At 32.0% G+C, this 25,948-nt stretch overlaps 1 protein-coding gene and 1 long non-coding RNA gene across 2 annotated transcripts in view; one reads left to right on the forward strand and one right to left on the reverse strand.

Annotated features, from left to right (window-relative positions):
* LOC143076611 (signal peptide peptidase-like 3) overlaps positions 1–2,718 on the reverse strand; it is a 45,362-nt gene extending 42,644 nt beyond the window's left edge. The window contains exon 1 of the mRNA XM_076252431.1: positions 2,371–2,718. The gene's annotated coding sequence lies outside the window, so the exon portion shown is untranslated. The remainder of the gene's footprint in view (positions 1–2,370) is intronic.
* An 11,511-nt stretch (positions 2,719–14,229) lies between these two features.
* On the forward strand, positions 14,230–20,544 carry LOC143076612 (uncharacterized). Its single transcript, XR_012978723.1, has 3 exons — positions 14,230–14,369; positions 17,564–17,699; positions 19,194–20,544. It is a non-coding gene; the product is annotated as an uncharacterized LOC143076612 (long non-coding RNA).
* Positions 20,545–25,948: the final 5,404 nt, after the last annotated feature.

Consider the following 25,948-nt stretch of genomic DNA (forward strand, 5'->3'; position numbering starts at 1 on the left):
CTGTCACTATTTACAATCGTTTAATATTTCTTCTAATGTTAATTCATCAACTAATTATCATGATTATATGCTGTAGTAATAATCATTTGGTTATACCATGTATATTAAACAAATTCCAATCTATCATAGATTGGAATAATCAAAGGATAACAAAGACCGCTGAAAATTAAAAAGTAGTAAGAAATTAATTATTTAGCAGCCCAAGGTCTAATATTGCAGCTATGGGAATGTTAAATAGTTAGTAGAAATTAATGATTTATTCATATACTGTAGATTCAGAAATTATTGCATGCATTTATTATTACTATTTTGTCATTTTAGACTGAAATGCCATTTTAATTTTTACGATTTTGTGAAAAATCCTGTTTAATTCTTATAAAATATTTCAAAATGCAAGGTTAAATTATTGCATTCACAAGTTTCTCGCATTTTTCGCAATAATAAAAACCTCGCAATAAATTCTGATTCACAGTAGTTTATAATGAGCCTTATCACAGTACGAATTATTTCTATTAGCAATGTCTATCGTGCATTGCTCTTGCATATACAAATGTATATACATTTAGTACCTGAAGGATATCAAGTAAAACATGTTAAATCAATAAAACCAAATCTAACTGAAGCTTTACATGTATGTAGCTTTTGGAATGAAATAATAATTAGAAATGAATGAGTTATTGCCAAGAGTCACTTACATCTACAAATGTATGTACATGTACATGTATTATCTCAAGTATAAATATTTTCTATGTTGAGTTTTGTACAATATTTTTTGCATTTTGGTCAACTTTTTTAAAGCCATGACATTAATATTTTGTCAGATTATTTCCAACTTTTAAGTTTGAATATACCTTTAAGTATCATACTAAACTTTAAGCTTTCACCATAGACATGTAAGATATGTCTCCAATTTGTTACAAAAAAAAAGACTCATCTGGCCACCGCTTATCATTTTTCTGAAATACATTGTAGTGAGCCCACTCCAAATTCAAAGATGCATTTGATTTGAATCCACTAACATCCTGACATCACAGGTCTTTGACATCTTTTCATTGCAAAATATGCAAAATTTTACAGCTATTTTCCTAATGCATGTAGTTTAAGGTTTGTTTTGCTTGCATGCTTTGCTTGTTTAAATGTTTGCTCAAACATCCAAGAATATAAAACAAGCTGAAGCACAACCTATCTATGGATTGCAACTGTAAAACTTAACTACATGTACAACTGCTTGAGCAAACAGTTATAAAAACAAAGCAAGCAATCCAATAAAATCTTTAAACTACATGCATTAGGAAAAAAGCTGTCAGTATGAATATTGTCTTTTGGTCATACATTAACATGTAAGAATGCTTGTCTATGGGCAATTTCATGAAATTCCATGAATTTTAGCTATATACATGTATATGACTAGTTAATTCATGAATACATGTATTTACAAAATTTACATAATTTACTTTAGTAACATTTTCTTTTTCTTTTTAAAGTTAGAATAATCTCCTTACTAAAATAAAAATTAAATTCAGTTGTGGGTCAACTTAGTCAAGACATGCTTGAACCATTTTTTTCTGGTTTGCTAATTTTTTTAATCAGAGTTAAACCTTTTAAATGTATCTCGAGATCTAGATCTGTACACAGAAACTAACAGCAGATTTTAAGTACACATAGGCTTTCAACATGTTCAATAGCACTCTAGAGGCTTTTAAATTAGTTGTATTGCATGATTTGCATCAATGTTGACAAGAGAAAATTGGACTTTGTTTTTATATAAGTAAAAAAAAATATGTCCAAGGGATATAACTCTACCTACAAAATAATTTACCTGTATACATGTACATTGTATTTGTAAATAAAAAATATAAGTATGTATTTATAAGTATTGCTCCAGACTGATTGGAAGATTGTTTAAATCATAACTACATCATACATAACACTAACCTAGTCCTGTTCATAATTTCCACGCTTAGAAGGTGTTATGAAATTACTTTTAACCCTACATTAATTTGTACCTGTTTCATGTATGTCATTATTAACTGTTATTAGCCTATCTTTGTAGTTTGCAAATGCAATGATTTCAATAAGCTTGATTGTGAAGGGGAAAGTGGAAAATGAAGCTAGGGTCAAGGAATAAATGTAGCTTTAATTTCCTCTTTGATATATATTTCTGACATATATGTTCTAAGTTTAATATATTAATAATCTATAAATGTCTTTAAAACTCTGTTATAATTTGTTTTAATTTTTACCAGGGTTGTAGCAAAGGATAATACATGATGATAATCTTGTGCATCTGTTTTCTCTTGACCCTCCCCCTTTTTTGGGTATTAATTCCCAACACGGTCACTATTTGTAGTTTTATATTGTCACCATTACCTTCGAATGTAATATCCAATAAAAGTGGATAGCATGTATATGTCTTTATCAACAATGAAGCTCTGTCCAACGAGTAGTGTCTTCACTTTTTATTCACGGTCTGAAAGTAAATATCTCTAAATGACCTCATCGACCACATAATTTGTCCGGATTAAATAGAACAAAGAACAAGTCGTGCCTTTTGGAGCATCATTGCAAACACGTCATGAACTCCTTTTACTATCTCGTGCACACATACAAAGATCTTCTATTCATTAATTGAGATTTAATCAGTCAAATTAAAGCTCATGATTTCTTACTCCTTTTGTTTATATTTTCATTTTGACCGCATGGCAGATAGTAATAAACTTACGACACGAAATATTTCAATGTTATTTAGATTAATATTAACAAAGTAAACGCATTTTATATTAAAGTAAATCCAATTCTGATATGTTGATATGAAAGTTATAGTTGATACGAATTATGATGCAAACAACAATAAAAGACTGTCGGTTGCATCAATATTTACTTATGCGTAGTAATACTTGCAAGTGCTCTCTACGGGAGATAACTGAGTTTTCGCGCAATTTTTAAACCTAGTCTGCAATATCTATTTAGATAGACTAGAATATATAATATACTTTATTTGAAATATAAGGGACCACAAGGGGATTATAACATTACACATATTAAACAAATACAAAAGAACAATAACGAAGGAAAAAATTACTTGATTAATATAGACCGGCAGCATTCACCTTCAATGACACGTACTCACACTGTAATCAGTTTTAGAACTCACGTTTGGTAAAAAATAACATATTATTATGCCCCACCTACGATAGTAGAGGGGCAATATGTTTTCTGGTCTGTGCGTCCGTCTGTCCTTCCGTCCGTTCGTCCCGCTTCAGTTTAAAGTTTTTGGTCAAGGTAGTTTTTGATGAAGTTGAAGTCCTATCAACTTGAAACTCAGTACACATGTGCCCTATGATATGATCTTTCTAATTTTAATGCCAAATTAGTGTTTTGACCCTAATTTCACGGTTTACTGAACATAGAAAATGATAGTGCAAATTTCAGGTAAAAGTTTTTGGTCAAGGTAGTTTTTGATGAAGTTGAAGTCCAATCAACTTGAAACTTAGTATATAGTTCTTCTCATATATTTTATGATAGTATGATACTAAACCCCTAACGGGAGGGATTGTGCCTGATATTCATATGATGAAGACATAATCTTTCAGTCAGTTTAATAAAGGTCTGGAGCTGGCATGTCAGTTAACTGCTAGTAGTCTGTTGTTATTTATGTATCATTGTCATTTTATTTATTTTCTTTTGTTACATCTTCTGACATCGGACTCGGACCTCTCTTGAACTGAATTTCAATGTGAGTATTGTTATGCGTTTACTTTTCTACATTGGCTAGAGGTATAGGGGAGGGTTGAGATCTCATAAACATGTTAAATTTAACCCCGCCGCAATTTTGCGCCTGTCCCAAGTCTGGAGCCTATGGCCTTCATTAGTCTTGTATGATTTTTAATTTTAGTTTCTTGTGTATAATTCGAAGTTTAGTATGACGTCCATTATCACTGTACTAGTATACATATTTTTTAAGGGGCCAGCTGAAGGACGCCTACAGCTGGTGCGGGAGTTTCTCGCTACATTGAAGACCCATTGGTGGCCTTCGGCTGTTGTCTGCTCTATGGTTGGGTTGTTGACACATTCCCCATTTCCTTTCTCAATTTTATGTTCCCTGTGATATGATCTTTCTAATTTAAATGCCAAATTAGAGTTTTTATCCCACTTTCACGGTCCACTAAACACAGAAAATGATAGTGCGAGTAAGGGCATCCGTGTACTTAACTATGGACACATTCTTGTTTAAGTATGTCTTGTATATGTTGTTAAAATCAATAGGAAGGTCAAGAGTATTTACATAAATCAATATATTTACATATATTCATTTATAAACATAAGTTTAAAAAAAAAAGGATACGTCCGCTTAGAAAACTGACGAGAAAATAAAATTGAACCAGAAAACAAAAGCTAAAAACACATAGCAAAAGCGAAAAACAAAACCAAAAGTGAATATATATATAATAAACTATGAAAAATGAACGAAGATAACAAGAACAAAAATATGTCCCCAGTACACGGATGCTTCACATTTCGTAGACATCCTTTTCTCTACTATTGTATTTTGTTATGCCCAGTTTATATGTATTATGTTTTCTGGTCTGTGCGTCCGTCCGTCCGTTCGTCCGTTCGTTCCGCGTTTGTTTGTCTGTTCGTCCGTTCGTCCGTCTGTCCCGCTTCAGGTTAAAGTTTTTGGTCGAGGTTCTGGATGAAGTTGAAGTCCAATCAACTTGAAACTTCGTACACATGTTCCCTATGATATGATCTTTCTAATTTTAATGCCAAATTAGAAATTTCCCTCCATTTTCACGGTCCACTGAACATAGAAAATGATAGTGCGGATGGGAGTCAGCACTGAAGTCCAACCAAACTACACAGGACCGGGAAATGAAAATATATCATATACATCTATGAAAAGCAAAATAACAAAAATAACAAACCCCGAGTCAAATGGTAAAAATCAAAACGGCTCAAACTTATCAAACGAATGTGTGACAACTGTCAGATTCCTGACTTTGGCACAGGTATGTTTTATGTAGAAGATTATGGATTAAACTTGGTTTTATAGCTAGCTCAACCTCTAACCTCTCGGTGATTATTTTATTTAACTACCTTCCAGTTTATGTTTCATTTGGTGTTATATCGTATATGTCAGTTTTGTTGTTTTGCCGTATAAGGGTGTCAAAGGGAGATATGTGTTTCTGTTGCTTGTCATATACATAGGAATAGGAATATGTTTAGATGATAGGAAATTTTCGGGTTTATTTTATGTGGGTGACATAGTTATATTAGCAAAATCTGAATTGAACCTTCAATGTATATTGGATAAACTTCACCAATGTTGTAAGCGTTGACGAGTATTGATTAACACTGAAAGTCGAAATGTATTCATTTTAGAAAAGGAAAATCCAAACAAACTGAGTTAATTTTGCACCGTGGGTAGGAATCAGTTGGGATCTCCTGTAGTTGGTGATCGCAATACTGGTATACTAGTATTGTGCACAATACTGGTACAAAAATTTTGTACCAGTATTGTACCAGTGTTGTGGGTTTTTTTTACGGAGTGTCTATTCGTCCGGCTAGCCGGACGAATAGTTAAAAATCTTTATTCGTCCGGCCATCCGTCTGCGGATGCGCAAATATTCAATATCAATAAAAGTGTCATGTGACGTGGAAAGTGTCCCGGATGAGGTGTCGGATAACACACGCGGTGTCGGATAACACACGCGCGTATGCAATGGACGTGTTGAGAATTGGAGATCGGGATTCATATTTAAAGATGTCATAGAGAAAACCAGAGATAATGTGATTGCTTTAAACAAATGTCTATAGGAGTGATTCTAGAACAATAGCGTATACATGTTAACTGTGAGGAATAAAAAGCATGAAATTAAAGTCGGAAATTGATGATGTACCCCCATTTACGTTATGGAGTCAAAACGCATTCTGAAAAAATACTATATCAAACTTGGTTGGATGCATTATTTTTTAGTTATACTACAACGCAGATCTATGAACATACTGATATGCCTGGACTGGGAATAAGACACCAGGGTTTGGGTAGCCCCCCTTTTTCTGTTGTATCTAATATGCATTTTTTTTCTTAAAAAATCTTATCGAAAACACAATCCTACTTTTGGGTACAGGTTGCACGTGCCTGCCCTTCTCAAATTACATATGAATTAAAAATCGCCGAACAATTTAAATGAAGAATCGTGCATAATCATATAGGGACCTTACTTTAACCAAACTTCACAGAAACTATAAATTAAGGATCTTTTGAAATCATAGATGAAGCCAATAATGATTGGCCCGACTGTTTACCTTACAGGAAATTCATAGGCAGAACAACAAAAGAGAGAAACACGATGTTATATCTTCATCATTATATATTTGGCCGGACAAATAGCGAAAAACCGTAAAAATGCTATTTGTCCGGCTTGCCGGATAAATAGACATTTTTGACTATTCGTCCGGCTAGCCGGACGAATAGCCATTGCCTTTTTTTTTTAAATAAACAAGACATATAGGTAATTAATCTTTTATTAAAGGTGTCACATATATATGCATAATTATATTAACATATGACATGACAAAACATTTTATATGGAATGATTGTACATGTGTGTTTAGTAACTTTAACTGATGTTGCCATAGATGTCAGGTACAACTGTGATTGTAATCAAAGAAAGTTTTAAATATTCAGATGTTTTTTTTTCTTGAGGGAACCGTACTGTCTCAGCATTTTAACAAACTCTTTACGTTTCTTCCAGCTCTCACAATCCAAGACTCAATAGTATATTTTAGCACTGTTAGCGCATTTTATATTGACATTAATGCTGTTATAGCTTCTGTATCATCAGCATTGATGTTGTTTATTTCTTCTTTAGATGGCATATCTGCACAACTTTCCTATATTGATATTCAGGTATTTAGTCTGTGAACTTTCTCTTACACTCTTTAGATTTCAAGCTAGTTTAAATAGAACCTGTATGGCTTTCTTACTGTAGCAGTGCTTGTCTAATTTAAGTATTTGTACCAGTAGATACATGTATATCTGCTACAAATTGTACAAAATGTTGTATTGCCCATATGGTTCTGAATTCTGCTTTAACTACCCTAAACATTCATGTAGACAAACTTGATTATAATCAGTTTCCCCTATTATTAAAGCAACTTTTAATATTTATTGGATATTAGTATCTTTTATCTTGTTTATAGTGAAAATAAAGACCAACAAATGCATATGATCATATATAATGTCATATTAAAATATCTATAAAAAAAAATATGATGGCATACATGTAAATGCTGAATTTACAGTGTTATAGTGAAATAATTTGTTTGAATTTATGAAAAATTAATTCAGATGATAATAAGCTTTTATTTTATTTGATCTACATTGAATTAAATAAAATATAGACATATTATGAGCAATTATTTATATAATTATCAATTGTTTGAATAATATGTTGTAATATTTTGTTTATTTAGTTATTATTTTTAACAGGTTGTTAATTGAATTCACAATTATCCTCTATCTTTTTGAGTTCATTTAATCTCCCTTTCATCTTCAATATCTAATTTTGCTTAAAATTCAGTATTCATTATACACATTAAAGTATATATAAAAAAAATAGTTAACAATACAACTACAATACTGGTATATCAGTAATGTACCAGTATTGCTGTTTTAAAAAAGTTACAATACTGGTACAAATTTTTTATACCAGTATGGTGGACAATACCAGTATTGCGATCACCAACTACAGGAGATCCATCAGTTGGAAGCAGGTAACCAATCCAAGTATTAAGGTGTAAGATTTAGCTACAACGGCATTTTTTGGTCGAATGTGAAAATTCTTGCAAAAAGTGCGGTCGAACACTTGGGAATAATATTGCTAAAATCCATAATATTAAAGACTTTGGATATAAATCATATGAAAAATGTTTTTTTAAACTCTTGTACTTGATTATTTATCTGGTTTATAGGGAGTACCGAAAATACCAGCCACTGGACAATATAAAAAAAAACCAAGCTATACGCTACTAGTTAAGAGTACACAGATTTGCATCTGTTCTTGCTATACACGGAGATATCGGTTGGCGCCAGAGTCAATATCGGCGTTGGGGCAGTATGATGAGATACTGTCCTAAGAGTAGACTTATCCGATTTGAAAGCAGTCTCATCAACAAACTAGCATTCACTATTCACTATAACCTTTATAAAAGTAATTGGTGTAGTGAATTTAAGGACATATAATACCAGCTTGACATAGTTTCACGAATTGAATCCAGTCTGGCAGAGTTATCTGTATGACTATCCGTATCGTTCAACCGTTACGTCGAAGGAACCAAATCTTGCTTTAACTCGTCGGGAGAGAGGGCGCATATTGACAGTGATGGAGAGATGTTTTTGAAGCTCTCGACTAACTTGGCACACACTATATCTTCTTCCAGTTGGTTCTAATGAATCACAGTCTTGACGATGAATGAATTCTTAAATTTCTTAGTTTTGTAGTTTGTTGTTTCAATTGCCTTTGAATTGTTCTTAACCAACCGAGTTGTTTACAATGTTAGTGCTTTCAAAGTCTACAAAGCAGAGGCGGATTTAGAGGGGCCCCCCTTTTCTGGGAAAAATTTGGTTGATTATATAGGAAATCACTAAAGCATGAGCGGAGCGGGCCCCCTCTTAGGCAGTCAGTGGTCCCCTACTTATGAACATTTCTGGATTCGCCACTGCCAAAGCATGTTGGCTTCATGAACCTTTCAATGGTTTTGCTTTTTATCAAAAACTCGTCCGTAATTCCGTCATTCCGTAATTCCGTGTTTCTGTCATTCCTTCATTCTGTCATTCTGCAACAAACTATTATACAGAGTTTTTTTCTAAACGCCTTCAGATATTGGGATGATTTTTGGTATGTTAGTTATAATCATGATCAGATACAGATCAAGTTTAAGTTTCGTTCCACTCGCCTAAATTTTGCTGAAATTACGGGCTATGGACTTTGATATATGAGGCTTGTTTAGGGAGGGTATCAATATCCCATATCCCATTAAGTTATATCCCAATATCCCGTATCCCTATAATGTTTACCCCTAATATTCCAATAAATATTTTTTACAAATATCCCATATATATATCCCTAAAACTATTTTGAAAAATAAAAAATAAGAGGTAAAACACAAGAAAATATCCTGTAATCATATAAAGCATCAAAACAAATAAAAACATTGACAATAAGGCTTAAATCATCAGATGGATACATCTAACAAAAATCTATGATTATTTCAAGAAAATTATCAATGCATATGAGCATAAATATAATATCAAAAAAGATGTGGTATGATTGCCAATGAGACAACTCTTCACAAGAGACAATTTGACACAGAAATTAACAACTATAGGTCACCATACGACCTTCAACAATGAGCAAAGCTCATACCACATAGTTAGCTATAAAAGGTCCTGAAATGACAAATGTAGAACTGTTACAATTCAAACGAGAAAACTAACGGCCTAATTTATGTATAAAAAATGAACAATAAACAAATATGTAACACAGCAACAAACGACAACCACTGAATTAAAGACTCCTGACTTTGGACAGGCACATACATACAGAATGTGGCAAGGTTAAACATGTTAGTGGGATCCAAACCCTCCCCTTAACCTGGGACAGTGGTGTAACAGTACAACATAAGAACGAACTATACAAATCAGTTGACAAAGGCTTAACTCATCAGATGGATACAAATAGAAATACAACTAACAAAAACAGAGTGGACGTGACCGAGTACTTGTACATCCCATCAACAAAAAGACACTAAGTACAGATCTGAAAGTGCTCGCAGTTACTGACAGCTAGTTCAAAGCCAATTACAACTAATAAAAAGTAATGCATCTGAGACTAAATTATCAATCATTACACATCCAGCATCCAATGGCACGGTAAACAACATCTTCGTGAAAATGAAATAAGTTTTCTACAGGTACATTTGTAGAACCAAACTTCAAAACCAAATCTAGAATTTAGTAAAGATTTTAAGTGATTTGTGGTAACGAAATCCCTGACTTAATAATTTACCAGTAATAAATAGATTTAGTTCATTAAAATCCAAAACGTTACAACAGACACGGGCATAGCGGAGGTGTTGTAATATACAAACACCGTAAGATAGTGCCAAAGGAACATCACCATCCAAAAAAGGAAAATTAACAATAAGGAACAAAGTATGGAAAGCAAAACAAATACTTTTAAAATTATCAGTACATATGAGCATATAAATATCGAAAATAGATCAATACTTTTCGCTTGGGTTTGGATGACTTTTAAATAAAACGACCATAAACTCAATTAAAATCAACAAAGCACTAAACTTTTTTGGGCAATTTTATCAAGTGAGATGTAAATATTTTTGTACTTAACTTTTAAATTCCACTTATTTTTTTTCATGTTAAAAATTCAATATCTTTATAAATGCATCAATATCCCATATCCCATTTACTTTTAGGACAAATATCCCAATATCCCTAAAATTAAAATGGCAAATATCCCGTATATATCCCAATATACCCTATACAACCTCATATATTGTTGAAAATCATAATCACAGTTATACGGACTTTTTTCTAAAAGCTTTCAGATAATGAGCTGATTTTTGGTATGTGAGTTACCCATGATGAGTTACAGATCAAGTTTAAGTTTTGATCTGCTCGGCTAATTTTTGCCAAAGTTAAGGGTTTACAACTTTGAAAATTGTTGAAAATCATGGTTATACAGACTTTTTTCTATACACCTCCAGATTTTGAGCTGATTTTTTAAATGTGAGACTACTATCACGTTTGTGTCTACATGTGTTACTGAAATTGCAGATTTTTCAACTTTTTGAAACGGGGCCATTCGTGTCGCTTTGACACATTGAATCATTTTGGCCTCAAAGATCATTGTTTTTCAGACGCTTGGCTTTATTAAAGGACCAGTTTTTATCTTCCTAGTAAGTTGGAGTACCTGTAGAAAAGGACAACCTTTGGACTTTTATTCAGTTTGTGAGTTAATCGCCCAGGTTTATGTGAGCCAAAATTTGTTCCTGTGAAAAAAGCTCCAGTGGAACTAATTTCACAGGAAATATGTTCTGGGAGAACTTTTTTCACAGACAATTCCTATATAATTTGTTCCATCTCTATGAAATAAGTTCCACACTTTACTTGGTGAAATAAGTTCTGGGTTGGCGAAATTTGTTCCTTACCTAGTGAAATAAGTTCCATGTTTGTGAGATTTGTTCCTCACCTGGTGAAATAAGTTCTTGATTTGTGAAATTTGTTCCTCACCTGGTGAAATAAGTTCCTTGTCTGTGAAATATGTTCCACTGGTTAAACAAGTTTTCCTATATACTGAGCACTTGTCATCAGTGAGTTTAAAGTCATTATAAAAAACATGTATTATATTGATAATGTAATAAATAAAAAGTATAAACATCCAATTGGATCATGTGGAGTAAAGCAAAAGTTTAATAACATGCTCAAGTAATAATACTAAAAATGGCACTTATGAGCCAGGAAAGAGTAGAATAAGAAATAATAATAAAAGTCATTCCAAAAAAAGTATTATAGTTGAAGATGAATATTTGTACTTTTTTGAAAAGGACAAAGTGGCTGATCAATTATATTAAAAGACATAAAAAAAAAAAAAAAAATATGCACGCTCTTTAAAAACTGTGCAATGACCATAGCTAAGTACATGTATGATTAGAACACCAATGACAGATCATCAGGAAACAAGGAGGTGGAATACCACATAAACGATCAAACATAGATACATTATCATCGCTTTTATTTCTTATCTTCATGCTAAAGTCATTCCTTCAATTGCAAATGTACCCCATGCAAGCACAGAACTTATTTTCTGTGAAATAGGTTTGAGCAGAACATTTTCATTGATTTCTATAAAATACCTTTGTTTAAAACTAATATCATAAGAACTTATTTCACTTTTTTTTTTAAATTTTAATATTGGAACAAAATTGATGGTTCTGTGATTTTTGTTCCGGAACTTATTTCACACTTAGTTAAAAAATTAGTTCCGGAACAAATTTTATAGTGCTGGAACATATTTTCTGTGACATAAGTTCCAGTGGAACTTATTGCCTATGAAATTTGTTCCGGTGGAACAAATGTCACGCCGGAACAAATTTTTTGTTACATTTACACATCAATAACCTCTAGAAAAAATGTGTTTAATCCTATAATAATGACGTCTATGAGTGGCCGTTCATGTCATTGCGCGATTATATTATACGCGTATATAATTTCATACGCGTATGTATAACCAAGGAATTGTATATTTAAATATACAATTCCTTGGTATAACCAGATACATATACGTGTATATTACTGTCATATAGGCGTATATTGATGTTTTCTATATATACGAATATGGCTGCAAGTAACCTCATTAAGATCTTTTTCCTACGTGAGGAAAGACCTTATTGGTTTTCTAATATTTGTTTTTCTTTTTTAAGGTTTTTTTTCACTTCTAAAGATTTAATACATGGATTATTGTTGTTTTTAGCTATTTTTGCAGGCTTTCACAATGCATGTATCATAATTTCTCATTTCTTGAAGTCTATCTTTTTTAATAGGTCCCAAGTATTTTTTTTCTGAAATTTTTATATTTCAATGTTTTAATTGTTAAATTATTTGTACAATTGCGATTTAATGCTAGATTTTTTTTTATCGTTTCTGTTAAATTTATTAACAATTTTTATATAAATTAGCAAGGACGTATAACTAACATACGTCTAATATACGTCCTTGAAATTAGTGACGATTTAGAAATTGACATATTGTGAAGACACCTATCTATTGTCGAAAACTACATTTTGTTGTCCTATAGATGTCCTGAGCTTACTTTGTCGTTCGATTGCTGTCTTATTGACATATAACCTACATATCCTACAGTTTGGTTCCGTTTAGTGTACTTTTAAATCGGTGTATGAAAAATCATAACTGAAAGGGTAATTGAGTATAGATTACTTGCCTTTCTTTCCATCAATAATACACTTATAGATGAAGATGAACCGAGGAGCGATGTACCTAAATTTGTAATATTACGTAAACAGAACAAAATCCCTCCCCAAAGAAAACCCCCCAAAAAAACACCAATTTCTCCTCCAATTTCTTTTCTTGAAGACATGTCACATATGCATTATCCAAATTAAAGCACAGTACGGACATAGAGATTCTACCAATGTCATGTGTTAAACGAGTACATATTATTTGTTTCGAAAATCAAAATATGTGCGTCAACGACGATTTTTGTCGAGCATGCGAGTTTTGTCGCAATAGCGATCCTACATTCTGTCGTCGGTGGTGGCGTCTACAAATATTCCCTCTGTGGTTAACTGAACGGTTTTTACGGGGTTTTTGAAATTTTAATAACTTTCTAAACTATCATGGATTTCTACCACACATGGGCAGAAGCTTGTTTATTCTCATAAGATAGTATCTAGAATTAAATTTTGTAAATAAAACGAATTAATTTTTCCATATTTTACTTATAAATGCACGGATACAATACATTCACTCTGTGGTTAAAGTTTTTTTTTTTAAATTTTAATAACTTCTTAAAATATTTTGTAAAAAAAGAAATCCTGATTATCCGTATTTTACTTATGAATAGACTATTTTTTTCTTCTGCCAGTAACATTCATTCTGTGGTTATTGTTTTATTTTTTCAATTTTAATTTCTTGAAATATCCTTGATTTCTACCACAAACTTGGACAGAAACTTGTTTTATATGTTCAGACAATAGTATCCAGAAGTAAATTTTGTAAAAAAAATCATCATGTTTATCCGTATTTTACTTATAAATGGGCTTACTTTTTCTGCCAGTTAACATTATATTCACTCTGTGGTTAAAGTTAAAGTTTAAAAAAATTAATACCCTTCTTAATTAAAGTCTAATAAATCACTTATTATAAACATCTACCTGAAAACCAGTATCCATGATTAAAGGGAAACTGTTAGTTTTTCCATTGCTGAAGCATATATTAAAAAGATCTTTAGATGTCATTTTTTATATCAAATATATTATCAGACCTTTTTATGCTCGATTTGAGATCTTAATTAAGTTTATTGTTCAACAAGGCTGTGGGAAAACAAATTTTATGAGTAGTTTTAATACCGAGGGTGTGTCTTGTTTTGTTAGTTCTCATTGGTTTAAAGTTTAAAGACCCTTCATTTTTGGCCATTGGAAAACTTCCCGCCAAAGTGTTTCAAATAGCACTTTGTCTTCAAACGAACAAGATGGACACAATTTACAGAAGCAAAAGATTTACGATGTAAACTTTGAAACTGTTCGTGAAGCCACAAAAACCCAAGGTAAATATTCACCCCTTGATATGCTTCCAGATTATTTTCATTATATGAGGGGGGATAGGACCTTTATCGGGACTCCGGGATCGGGTGTTTTTAAGCTCGGGATTTCGGGATTGACCCTTTCGGGATCCGGGAATCCTTTTTTTCGGATTTCGGGATGTCGGGATTTGCTTTATTTAAATTCGGGACCTCGGGATTTCGTTTTTTTCAAGTCCGGGATTTCGGGATCAAGACCCCTCCTATCCCCCCTCTTTTATGGATCATTCAGAACACCGCTTTTAAAATCTTTTCTCAAAAATGAAGAACATGAATATAAAATACAAATACAAATATGAAAACAGAAGACCATCTGAAGAAATTTGAGAAGCTGGCTCGTGTTCATTTATCGTTCGAAATATGCAGGAAATATTTGTCACTGGACGTTAAGCAACCAACAATAAACTAGACTGGGTTGATGCAGTCATGATTTGTCAAGTTTGCAATAGCAAATATATTGATGTTTGTGAAAGTCACACCAACTGAATATTCATTAATATAGATAGCATATGTTTTGCTCAACTATCGATAGCAAAGTTTTGAAAATTTTTCTTTTTCTTTTTTTCGTATTTTACTGATAAATGGACTTATATTTTTTTTTTTACAGTTAGCATGAAGATGCAGTCTAGGGTTGAAGTGTATATATTATTAAGCTATATTTCAAAAGGTAGAAGAACTTGATTCTTCATATCTGTCCCTGGTCCACTTTTTAGTTTATCAGTTTTCGTGGTCAAACTTAAAAATTTGAATGCAGGTTCTTTGAGCCTCATGCTTCAGATTTTACTGTTCTTTAACAAGTTAAAAACAATTCCCTTCAGGGCAATTCTTTTTTATCTGAGCAAAATTCAGTTACATATTTTTTTGCAATACTTTTGTCAGGAGAAAATATTTGGCTACACGGCTGGTTACTCAAGTGTGAAGTGAGTAGATTTGAGTGTATACATTATCATGTGATCAACAGGTTTGAATTGGGCTTCATTTTAGTTTAAATTGATCTTTACTTCAAAAAATACTTGGACAAACCCCTGTGTTTTTCCTTAAAATTTTTGGGGACATCAAATGAGTTCAAAGTTATAGAAGATTTAAGGTATCATTTATTTATCATAAATTTCTTTAATGTGATCTGTTTTGTTTGATTTACTACTAGAGATGTAAAAGATCTTCTTAATGTCTGAGCATGTCTATATATACAAGCTTTACTTAAGTTACAGCATAGAGATTTTACTTTAACCATTTAAGATTCATGATTGATTGTTGGTTGCATAATGTCCAGTGGCAAATATTACAAGAAGAATAGAGCTCACATTCATGTATCTGTCTAGGGAACAAATAACAGTTTAACCAATCAAAGAGGTAGAGCCAATTTGCCGTCGATTTGTTTCATTCGATTAGATAGGTAAATCATGCTTTAAATAGCTCGATAGATGTTAATTATAGTACATGAAAATGCGTCACATCATCTATTTTCATACCTTGAACAGGTATTCCTACAAAAACAAGGCCAAGGCTATTGATTTTTTAATATTGATTTTATTTTATTATTAACATCCTTTATGCAAGGTGTCATACCACGTAACATGCCAAGGAGCCAAATAACATGGAACAAATTCAAATCTTGATTTTTTCATTCTAAATATATGTATATCTGTACTTTTCCTGGTCTTTTAAGGTTTTATCGTCTATAAGATAAGATAAGATACTACATGTATATATTTTAACCCGAGAACATCTTACCGTCAGTTGGTCATAGATCACCCTGTGTTACTTACACATGTTATATTGCCTTTTCTGTCATTTTAACAAATCGGACCTTCGTTGTGATACAGATGCAACAGCTTCTTGATGTTTTACCTACACTCACGATTTGTAGTGTAATTGATTGTTCTGTTGTGTTGTTTTATTTTCTGATGACAAAGGTACCGGTATAGGGACGGTGGTAAAAATTTCAGTACTAGTATCTAAACAGTTTGTGAATTGGCGACACAATTGTTGTTGACTGCATTTGTTACATATTATACCATGTTCAAAAAAGGTTTCGAAAAATAGTTTGTGTTGTTTTGAACCTTGTATACAATGGCCTTATTTTAAGTTATGTGTATATAACACCCGCAACATGTAGGTTTCATTGCTATATAATAAATTCTCGTGTTATTGGTTATGTACAGGCCCCTACATCAGTTTGACGGCAGTTGGTCCTTGAATATATGTAATAAATGTAACCACATGAATAGAAAGTAAGTCAAGAGTATAGATCGTCTAGGAATGCACACAACAAGCAATCCATTATTTTTTCTTTGGTACATGCAAAATGATAAACTAGTAAACTATATAGTCAAAATAAACCAGAATGACTCTATGAATTAAGCAAACATCCGAAAAAATATGATAGAAACATTAAAATTTAATATAACAACACAAAAAATGCAAATATTCTGAGCGAGATTCGAACCCTTTCTTTAAAGCCATCATTTATTAGTAGTTCTGTGCTCTACTACTGGAGCTACGGCGATGCTTATAAATATATTTCTTATTAAGAAGCTATATCGGTACAATTTATCGATGTTACAATTTTTTCTTTAAAAAGTTGTTTTTTATGTAATAAGGACACTCTAAACCAATTTCATTTTTGAGGGAACAAGTAGTATGAATAACAACAGTCGTAAAAAGCATAACTTTTTTTTGGTTTGAAATGTCCTTCTGAGGGGATTCCCTGTTTTTCTCACCTAAAAACACCTGAAAATCCGCATATTGGACTTTCATCCTTTTTTGGGTCAAATTAACTTTTGGCCACATATGTCATAATATATGTAAATCGAGATATTGATATCAAAAAGCATTTCTATTTTTTGTTTTTATAGTAAATTTCATTCTTTCGGCACTTTTTGAAATTGGCCCTTCTGTGAAAAAAATCATCGGCAAATTGGCCCTACCTCTTTGGGTAAAGTTTTTGAACTGGTTGGCAAAACTTACTGAAAACGTCTATGTTGAAAACCTTGTATTGTAGGGTCAATAGACTCAAAAGTATTGAGTCTATGGGAGCAACATTGCTTAGTCAATAAATTTCCCAACAAAACTTTAGGGAAGGTAGGAGTAAACACACATACTTTTTTGTTTGCAACACATTTTCTGGAATAATTTTAAAATTAAATGTTTCTTTTCAGTACTTTGACACTACAAATTTAGCCATCTAAAATCTAAATTGGTATTCAGATGCATCTAGGAAAGAAAGACAGTATATCAACTTCATTTCACAAACATGTTGATTTTCCCTTGATACAGTAGACCAAGTGAATACAGGTACTAGTCAAATAGTTTATTACAAAACTTAATCAATTTTTTTTTTTACCATCCGGATTACTAGCAGGTTTATCTTATAATATATTGTACTATATGTATATTAGCAATTAGATTGTAAGTTTCTGTGGTGATCTTAACTAAATATACTTAAAAAAAAATTCATAAATGTTTGAGACCGAAAGCTTCTGGATTAGTTTTTTGATGAATTTCTCCAAAATTCTTTTTGATAAACTTTTCTCAGATTTGACTATTATTATGATTTGGACATTAAAGTATAAAGTGATATTCATCTTTGATAGACCTAGTGCTACAGTTTAATAGCTGGTAAACAAAGAATATGCACACAGGAATATCCATCCAGAACACAAAATCAGTACATAGACAGCATAAATAAACAAACAAAAAGAAAGGAACAGTGCTTTTATTGCTACTCTTCATCTCATACATGTATAATCAATTTGCACAAAAGGAGTAGGTCCGGTAAGACCCCTTTTTGGCCCCAAAATATAACAGTTTTACAAAATTGTTAAAATGTAAACTTTTAGTTATTTATTGGACAGTTGGATGCGTCTGCCACATAAATATGGGCTGTTTTTGACTATGCAATGCACATATATCGGGTTGTAGCGCCATTAAGTCATGCTAAATTACTGAAATCTTCGAAATTCTAGCATTTTAGTTAAATTTTAGACGGTTTCCGTGTAAAACGGAAGTGGCCGCATTCGTGTTCATCCTTAATATTGAAATGTAAGTTGTATTTTTTGATAATACATAAGATATATAAAGGTTGTGGATGAACACAGATGCGGCCACTTTCATTTTTGACAAAAACCATCTGTAAAGTGACATTTTTCTGCATATTTGGTAGATTTTTCATATTTAAGCTGGAATCGGATCGTTTTTAATGACTAAATCAGTTAAAATCTTTCACATAAACTAATTGAATCAAGTAAAATAGACACTTAAGTGTTTAAAAAGTGGTCAAAATCTTTCGTCAGATGAAACTGAAATTTGAGGCCAAAATGAGTCCTTACCGGACCTTCTCCTTTATCATTTTCACTCAAAAGTTTGAAAAAGTTTTAAAAAAAATTAAATGTCTGAAAATATACTTTTTGTTGCTATTAGTATACAAGTCATTTATACAGACATACATTTTATCAATGAAATTTATCATTATAAGTTATAATAAGGTAATATAGGTTAAGTACTCTTTTTTAGCTTACCTGACCTGAAGGGCCAAGTGAGCTTTTCTCATCACTTGGCGTCACAGTCCGTCGTTGTCGTCTGTCGTCATTAACTCTTACAAAAAATCTTCTCCTCTGAAAATACTGGGCCAAATTAAACCAAACTTGACCACAATCATCATTGGGGTATCTAGTTTTAAAAATATGTCTGGTGACCCGGCCAACCAACCAAGATTTATAAAGAATGATAAATAATATAGAGTTTTAATTTCCATTCTTTCATATTTATTAAAAAGAAATGATGTTTTAGAGGAGCCAACAACTGAGCAGAGAGCAGAAGAGAGATTGATGACCTTGAAGAGTAAGCAATGTGAACAGTAAGACAGCTGTTAAGTATATCTGGGGTTACCAAATATTATGGTAAGAACCTCATCTATAATCAAACTTGGTGAGTATTCCTTTTGTTGGTTAGATATTATGCATCATTATGAAAAAAGGGGGATGTAGGGTATAAATCAACAAGGCAGCTACCCAATGAAAATAAATAACCAAAGACATCTACAGGTCTTCAACTATAGACTGATGTTTATACAATACATGAACTTGTAAATCATCCAAAGTCTAAAAGATTTGTCAATAAAATAAACAGACTAACAAATAACTTACATACACACCAATATCTGACCTAAGCACATGAGCATGTTGCAGGGTGAAACTTTTTTATATCAAGCCCACCCTTTTTGTGCAATGCCTAACCAAACTACAAAATTTCATACAGAAAACTTTTCAAATTGAAGAGTTTCAAATTTAATTATTTTGAATAAGCTAATTTGTTCTTTAAAAAAAAAAATTGTCAGATGCAATTAACAAACAACAAAATATTTGGAAATCTTGACTCCCCCGCAAGAGAAAAATGTCACTCTTATTATTAAGGAAAATGGCCACTACCTCAATGGTCTTTAAAATTAATTCAGTTGCTCTGGTCATTTTTCAAAATTAAACAAGTGAATGGAGTTGTTTTGATGAAGCTTACTTGTAATCAATGGGAGATAACTGTGACCACAAGGATCATAATTCTGAAATCTTATCCTGAAATCCTCGGCTTAAAAACTCGAAATCCTCAGCTAGTCCCGAATTTAAATAAATTTAAATCTCGACATCTAGAAATTTGAAAAAAGAATTCACGGATCTTGAAAGGGTCAATCCCGAAATCCCGAGCTTAAAAACACCCAATCCCAGAGTCCTGATAAAGGTCCTATCTACTCTCACATCTATAATTGATAACTAAGATAAAAGAAATACAGAAATTGTTTACATCAAATTGCCTTTTGCCATGCTTTCATCAACAAAAGTTTTTTTTTCATTTTCCAAAATAAATTCCAAGGCTAAGATGTAGGATGCCATTCTTCTAACAAAATACCACAGCATGGAGACCCAAATCAGCACACTAAAATGTCCAATGTGTGTCCTACATCTTGAAATAAATATCATTTTATAAATGTTCAAATATCTTCAAAAACATTTTTTTTTTACTCATTTCTACTCTGTTGAGACTATTTTACTAGCACTGCACTTTGACTTTGACTAGACAAACCAAATGTTTATTGAAGTTGAATGGCCTTAGTTGAGGACATGGAAAGCATTTTGTCATTGGTGGTTGTTTTATGGACTTTGACCTCTTGAGTCGTAAAGACCTATAATATGTATGTTAGTCCTATTGAAATGTTCAATGCATTGTCAATGCTAAACATTTGATTGACTTTGACTGATTTTTTTTTAGTTTCTGAAGAGTATAAATGAGTTTGAACAAAATGCAGCATAACTTTTTCTACATGATAAGAAGATTTGATTTTAATATTTTCACTAAATTTACTGTTGATAGCAAGGCTTATGGTTTGTGCAATACTAGAATATGCTTTTTTTCACAAGGAGCTTGTCACTTTCACTAAAAAAACATTAAAGAATCCATCAAATTTGTAAAGCTAAGCTTAAATTTTGATATTTTACACACATAGTAGCTTGAAATTGTTAAAAAAAAATTACTGAATTATCTTGTGTATTTTAGTCAGCTTCCATTCACTTTTTAAAAGTTTGAAAAAATACATTAAGATAATTTATCACTTAAAGAGGCATTTGCTATAAAAAAAAAAAAAAAAAAAAAAAAGACAATAAATAACAGCACTTCATTTTTGATAAACATAAATTAAAGTGGAATAATGAAGTAATGACCTGCAATTAGCAAGTAGATATAGGAAGATGTGGTGTGTCGAGTGCCAATGAGACCACTCTCCATCCAAATAACAATTTATGAAAGTAAACCATTATAGGTCAATGAACATCCTTCAACACGGAGCCTTGGCTCATACCGAACAACAAGCTATAAAGGGCCATAAAATTACTAGTGTAAAACCATTCAAACGGGAAAACCAATGGGTAGCAGTCTGTTTAGTTAAATTTTGTAAAAATGAGCTAAAAACTTTACATATTTATTATTTTTTTCCAAGACTATCATTTAACCTCATTTTGGTCTGTATGCATGCAACATTTAATAGGTACCATTGTAGTAGAAGGTTGCTCAGCTTGGTCAGATAATAAAAAGAACAGAATGTCAAAATAAAAAAATGAAACAAGGGAGCCTCTGCACACAACAGGTTTGGTGACTGGTTTTTCCAACAAAAAATATGAATCTTATACAAAATTATACAACAACCCAACCAAAGAGCAGAAAACAACCGAAGGCCACTAATGGTTCTTCAACTCCACCAGAAAATTCAGCAGGCCCTACACAAAAATGTGTACTAGTTCGGTAAAAGTAATGTCATACCAAACTCAAAAACATATAAATGAACTAAAATTAAAAAACATACAAGACTAATAAAGGCCAGAGGCTTCTAACTAGAGACAGGTGCATAAATACAGTGGGTTAAACAGGTTTGAGAGATCTCAACCCACACCTATACGTCTTAGGAGCCAACGTAGAAAAAACAAACACACTGCAATTCACACAGTAAAACTCATTAAAAAGAAGTCTGTGTCCCATGTCTGAAAAGGTAACATAAGAAACAGACTAACTAAGCCAAATGGCAATAGTTTTGGTATTTTTACAGCAGTTACAATGCTAAATTTCATGGCACAATAAAGTAAAAAAAGTTGATTAAAAAAAAAAAATTAATTTTGAATTTTACTTTAAAGAAAATAAAATAAAGTTTAATTGATATTATTCTTTTATGCCCGTATGTAATTTTGTATATTTATTTATGTTTCATTTCAGAGTTCACCAACAGATTTTTAATTCTATAATTTTGATTTTTGCAGATTGCAGCAGGGGAATGTTACAGTCATAGACCTTGAATAGACTCCGTTGTACTAGGCCAGGGAGGGTAGCGCATAGTTTCCGCAGCACTATACAATTGTAACAAGATCACTCTACCATGAGCTTGTTAAAGGGCCCGTTTGATGAAAGTGACACCAACGTTCTCCAAAACGCTACAGATTTTTTTTACAGATGCAGCCAAGAGGATGTTTCAGTCATGGACTCATTTGATGGAAGTGACACCAATGTTCTCCAACACTAATAATTTACAAATTTGTTTTTGTTTTAGATACAACCTCAGTCATACGACCCCAGAGTATGGCTCGGTTGTAACAGATGAAGAAAAGTGGCATATAAATTTCTGTATGTCCATTTCTTTGTATAAAAGTGACAAATTACTAATCTTTCTTATTCATATCCATTTCAGAGTTCTTACAAAGATGTATAAGTATACAGTATTTATTTTTTGTGTATTTTTGTCAATGAGATAAAACACACAGAAAAAGTCAATCAGAAGTATTAACTGGTGTACAAATTTGAGAAGGAACACAAGAAATATCCTACCTCACAAAATTTAACACACCAGACATCTTAATTTTCCCCTTTTTTCAATGAAGCAGCACACACAGTGTAATCAAGAAGGTATCCATGTCCTGGAACATCTGGGAATAGCATATCTCTAATGGTATTTCCATAATATTAATCCTCAAAATTCAAACAGTGAGGTATAATGATTAACAAGATTTTACATAAAAAAAGGAAGATACCAAAGGGCCAATCTAAAACCATGTGGTGAAAAAAGACATGACAACACATAAACAAAAGAAGTGACAGAAAATTGTCTACACTGATAACAAAATATTGTACAGCAACAACCCAACCAAAGACCTGAGAGGTTCTCAGGCACCAAGCACCAATCCAACAAAGACCTGAGAGGTTCTCAGGCACCAAGCACCAATCCAACCAAAGACCAGGGATGATCTCCAGCACCGAGCACCAACCAAAACAAAGAACAGGCATGAACTAGGGCAAAGAGCACCAACCCAACCAAAGACCTAAGAGGTTTTCAGGCACCATGCACCAACCAAACTAAAGAGCCAGGGATCATCTCAGGCACCAAACACCAACCTTTCCAAAGACCAGGGATGATTTCAGGCACAACACACCAAACTTACCAAAGACCAGGAATGATCTGACACCAAGCACCAACAAAAAAAAAGGGTGATCTCAGGCACCACAGAATGGTAGCAAGTATTTGATGTTAACTTATTTACTAATTGTTTAACTAAGTTAAATGGTTTTTTTTCATTGTTCGCTCCATTTTTTCTATCAAAAATTGTCAAAATGCAACATGAATTTTTTATGTGTTTTTTCATCTCTTTCTTCAAAATGTTTTACTTAATATAATAGGTAAATAATTTCTTAAATAGAAAAAAAAAATGGAAATGTTTATTTACTTTAATCAACGAATGAAAAAAGAAATGTTCAAACCTTTTTCATGCATAACCAAATTATTAAATGTGTTAAATAAAAGATTATAAATAAAAAATTTCTATATTTTTTGGAGTAAATGAAGATATGCTTCTATGAATTTTTACAATTGAACTGTTCCAAAATATAATAATGTATCTTTTTTTACAGAAAATATAAGGTAAAATAACAAATAATGACTCGGGTTTACATGAAAACACTGATATTTTGAATGACAGTAGCATAGGTGGATCCAGGGAGCCTTGCCCCCCCCCCCCCCCCTTTTGTGGGAAGATTATATAAGGAATCACTGTAGCATGGCTGGAGCGGGCCCCCTCATGAAAAGATCTGGATTCGCCACTGAGTAGTGAAATAAAAATTCACTAAATTAGAAGGGGAGGTAACTCCTATGAAATGAGGGTTTCGATACAATATGGTAATTCAACTAATAGATGCAATTTTGCTCTAAATTTGTGAAGTAAAATTCAGGTACACTATGCCAAGATCAAAATTCATGTATATTTTACTCTTGAGAAAGTTGAGGGGTACATTATTAAACCTAGGGTATTTTATTATTAATATATACTGCTTAAATGTGATGCTGTCTGAATTGAAAATCAGTTTGCCCAGGTGAAAAAGCCTCCTCCACTATTTTATGGTAGAAGCATTTAGTAATTGGGAAAATGTGATTGAATTTGATTCTGATTTTCTGAAATTAGTTAATATTTATATATAAAACAAAATCATTTATGATTTTCACAAATATTCACCATCAAAATTTTTAACAATGTTTCTGGATTATGATGAGCCATTTTTAATTATAAAAGTTTTCCTCATCTTATTTATTACAGAAGCAATTAGAACATATTTCAGTTTGAATACATAAATCACAGTATTTTTAGTAAGCATTTCATGAGAACAACGTAATTTTGACTAAAAATGAATAAAAAAAAAAATGGGGCATTCAATAGTGATGTAAAGATACAATTTAGAAAGTACTATAAAAACTGGAAATCAAATAAAAAACTCAGAAAGAAGATATGTTTGATTACAAAATACACAAAAAGCGTCCCCGATTATTAAACCATTGAACAAAATTTTCTTCAGGAATGCAGTAAAATGATTTGCCCATCAATTTCAGTAGTTCAATTTGGCATACTTTAATATGCAACAACAGTCGAAGCTAAAAAAAGAGGTTGGAGATTAACCCAGAGTGGATAGCCCGCTTATTTGATTTGTTTATAATATTTTGTCAAATTGATTAATGTAGAAATGGTGATAGTCGAAATAACTTTAGATGAGGTTTATTAAGTTGTAAAACATTTTAGGTCGTTGGGTCCGATGATCAACTGATATTAATAAAACATTTTTAAACATTGTCTTGTTTGCATTGCCAGTGCTTTTGGGTGGTTGAAATTGGGTTTGCATAGCAATTCATGCAATTTTTGGTGGTATACACCAGTTGAAAAGGATAAAACCTGAAATTTCAGATTTGTAATTAAACAATTTCCCCAATTATTTTACTGTTTTCAATACATCTTGCTTGTCAAATTGGAGAATAACAAAGTACATTTGTACTTGAAACTAAATTTAGGTCACAGTCATCTGCATTTAAAATTTCATAGCTGAACATTATTGTTCATCTTGAAAGTTGTTTTTGAAGATTAAACAAATATCAAATTATCATTTCAGAAATACATTGAGCTTTGAGCGCTGCGTCTCTTACTAACATGTAACATAGTTTCTTTTTGGTGTAGCTTTCAGTAGTTAGTGTCTGGTTTTTTCTTCTGTTTTTTCATTTGTTCTTTGGATGGTGTTATTGTTTTCAAGTGTTCTGCTTTCAAAGGAATCTTCATATGTAATTCTGAAATGAAAGTATTTGATATTTGTACGGTCATTTAAATATTAAAAAAAAACACAATTTGGAGCTTATAGCTACTCTGAACTTTTTATAATTTTTGAAACAATGTCAAAAGCAAATGTCTTAAATCAAATTCTAAATTGTATTTGACATATTATGACGTATTGGAAACGAAAAAATTAAATGTATATTTGTATCTTAGATTGAATTCAAATACAGTATTGTGAAAAATGTCCCAAAATGTTATTTACTTGAGCGTCAACAAAATTATTTCAGGGTATCTGTTTCTTTAAAGCACTTATTGGGAACAAGGTAATGGTGAAGTAAAAGTAACATTTAAAAATTATAATCTAATTGGATGTATCTCTTATCTATCAAAATCACTTAAATCTTTAACCAAATGGGAAAGCAATTAATTAAA

This window comes from Mytilus galloprovincialis, chromosome 5, assembly GCF_965363235.1.
Source record: "Mytilus galloprovincialis chromosome 5, xbMytGall1.hap1.1, whole genome shotgun sequence".
Lineage (NCBI taxonomy): Eukaryota > Metazoa > Mollusca > Bivalvia > Mytilida > Mytilidae > Mytilus > Mytilus galloprovincialis.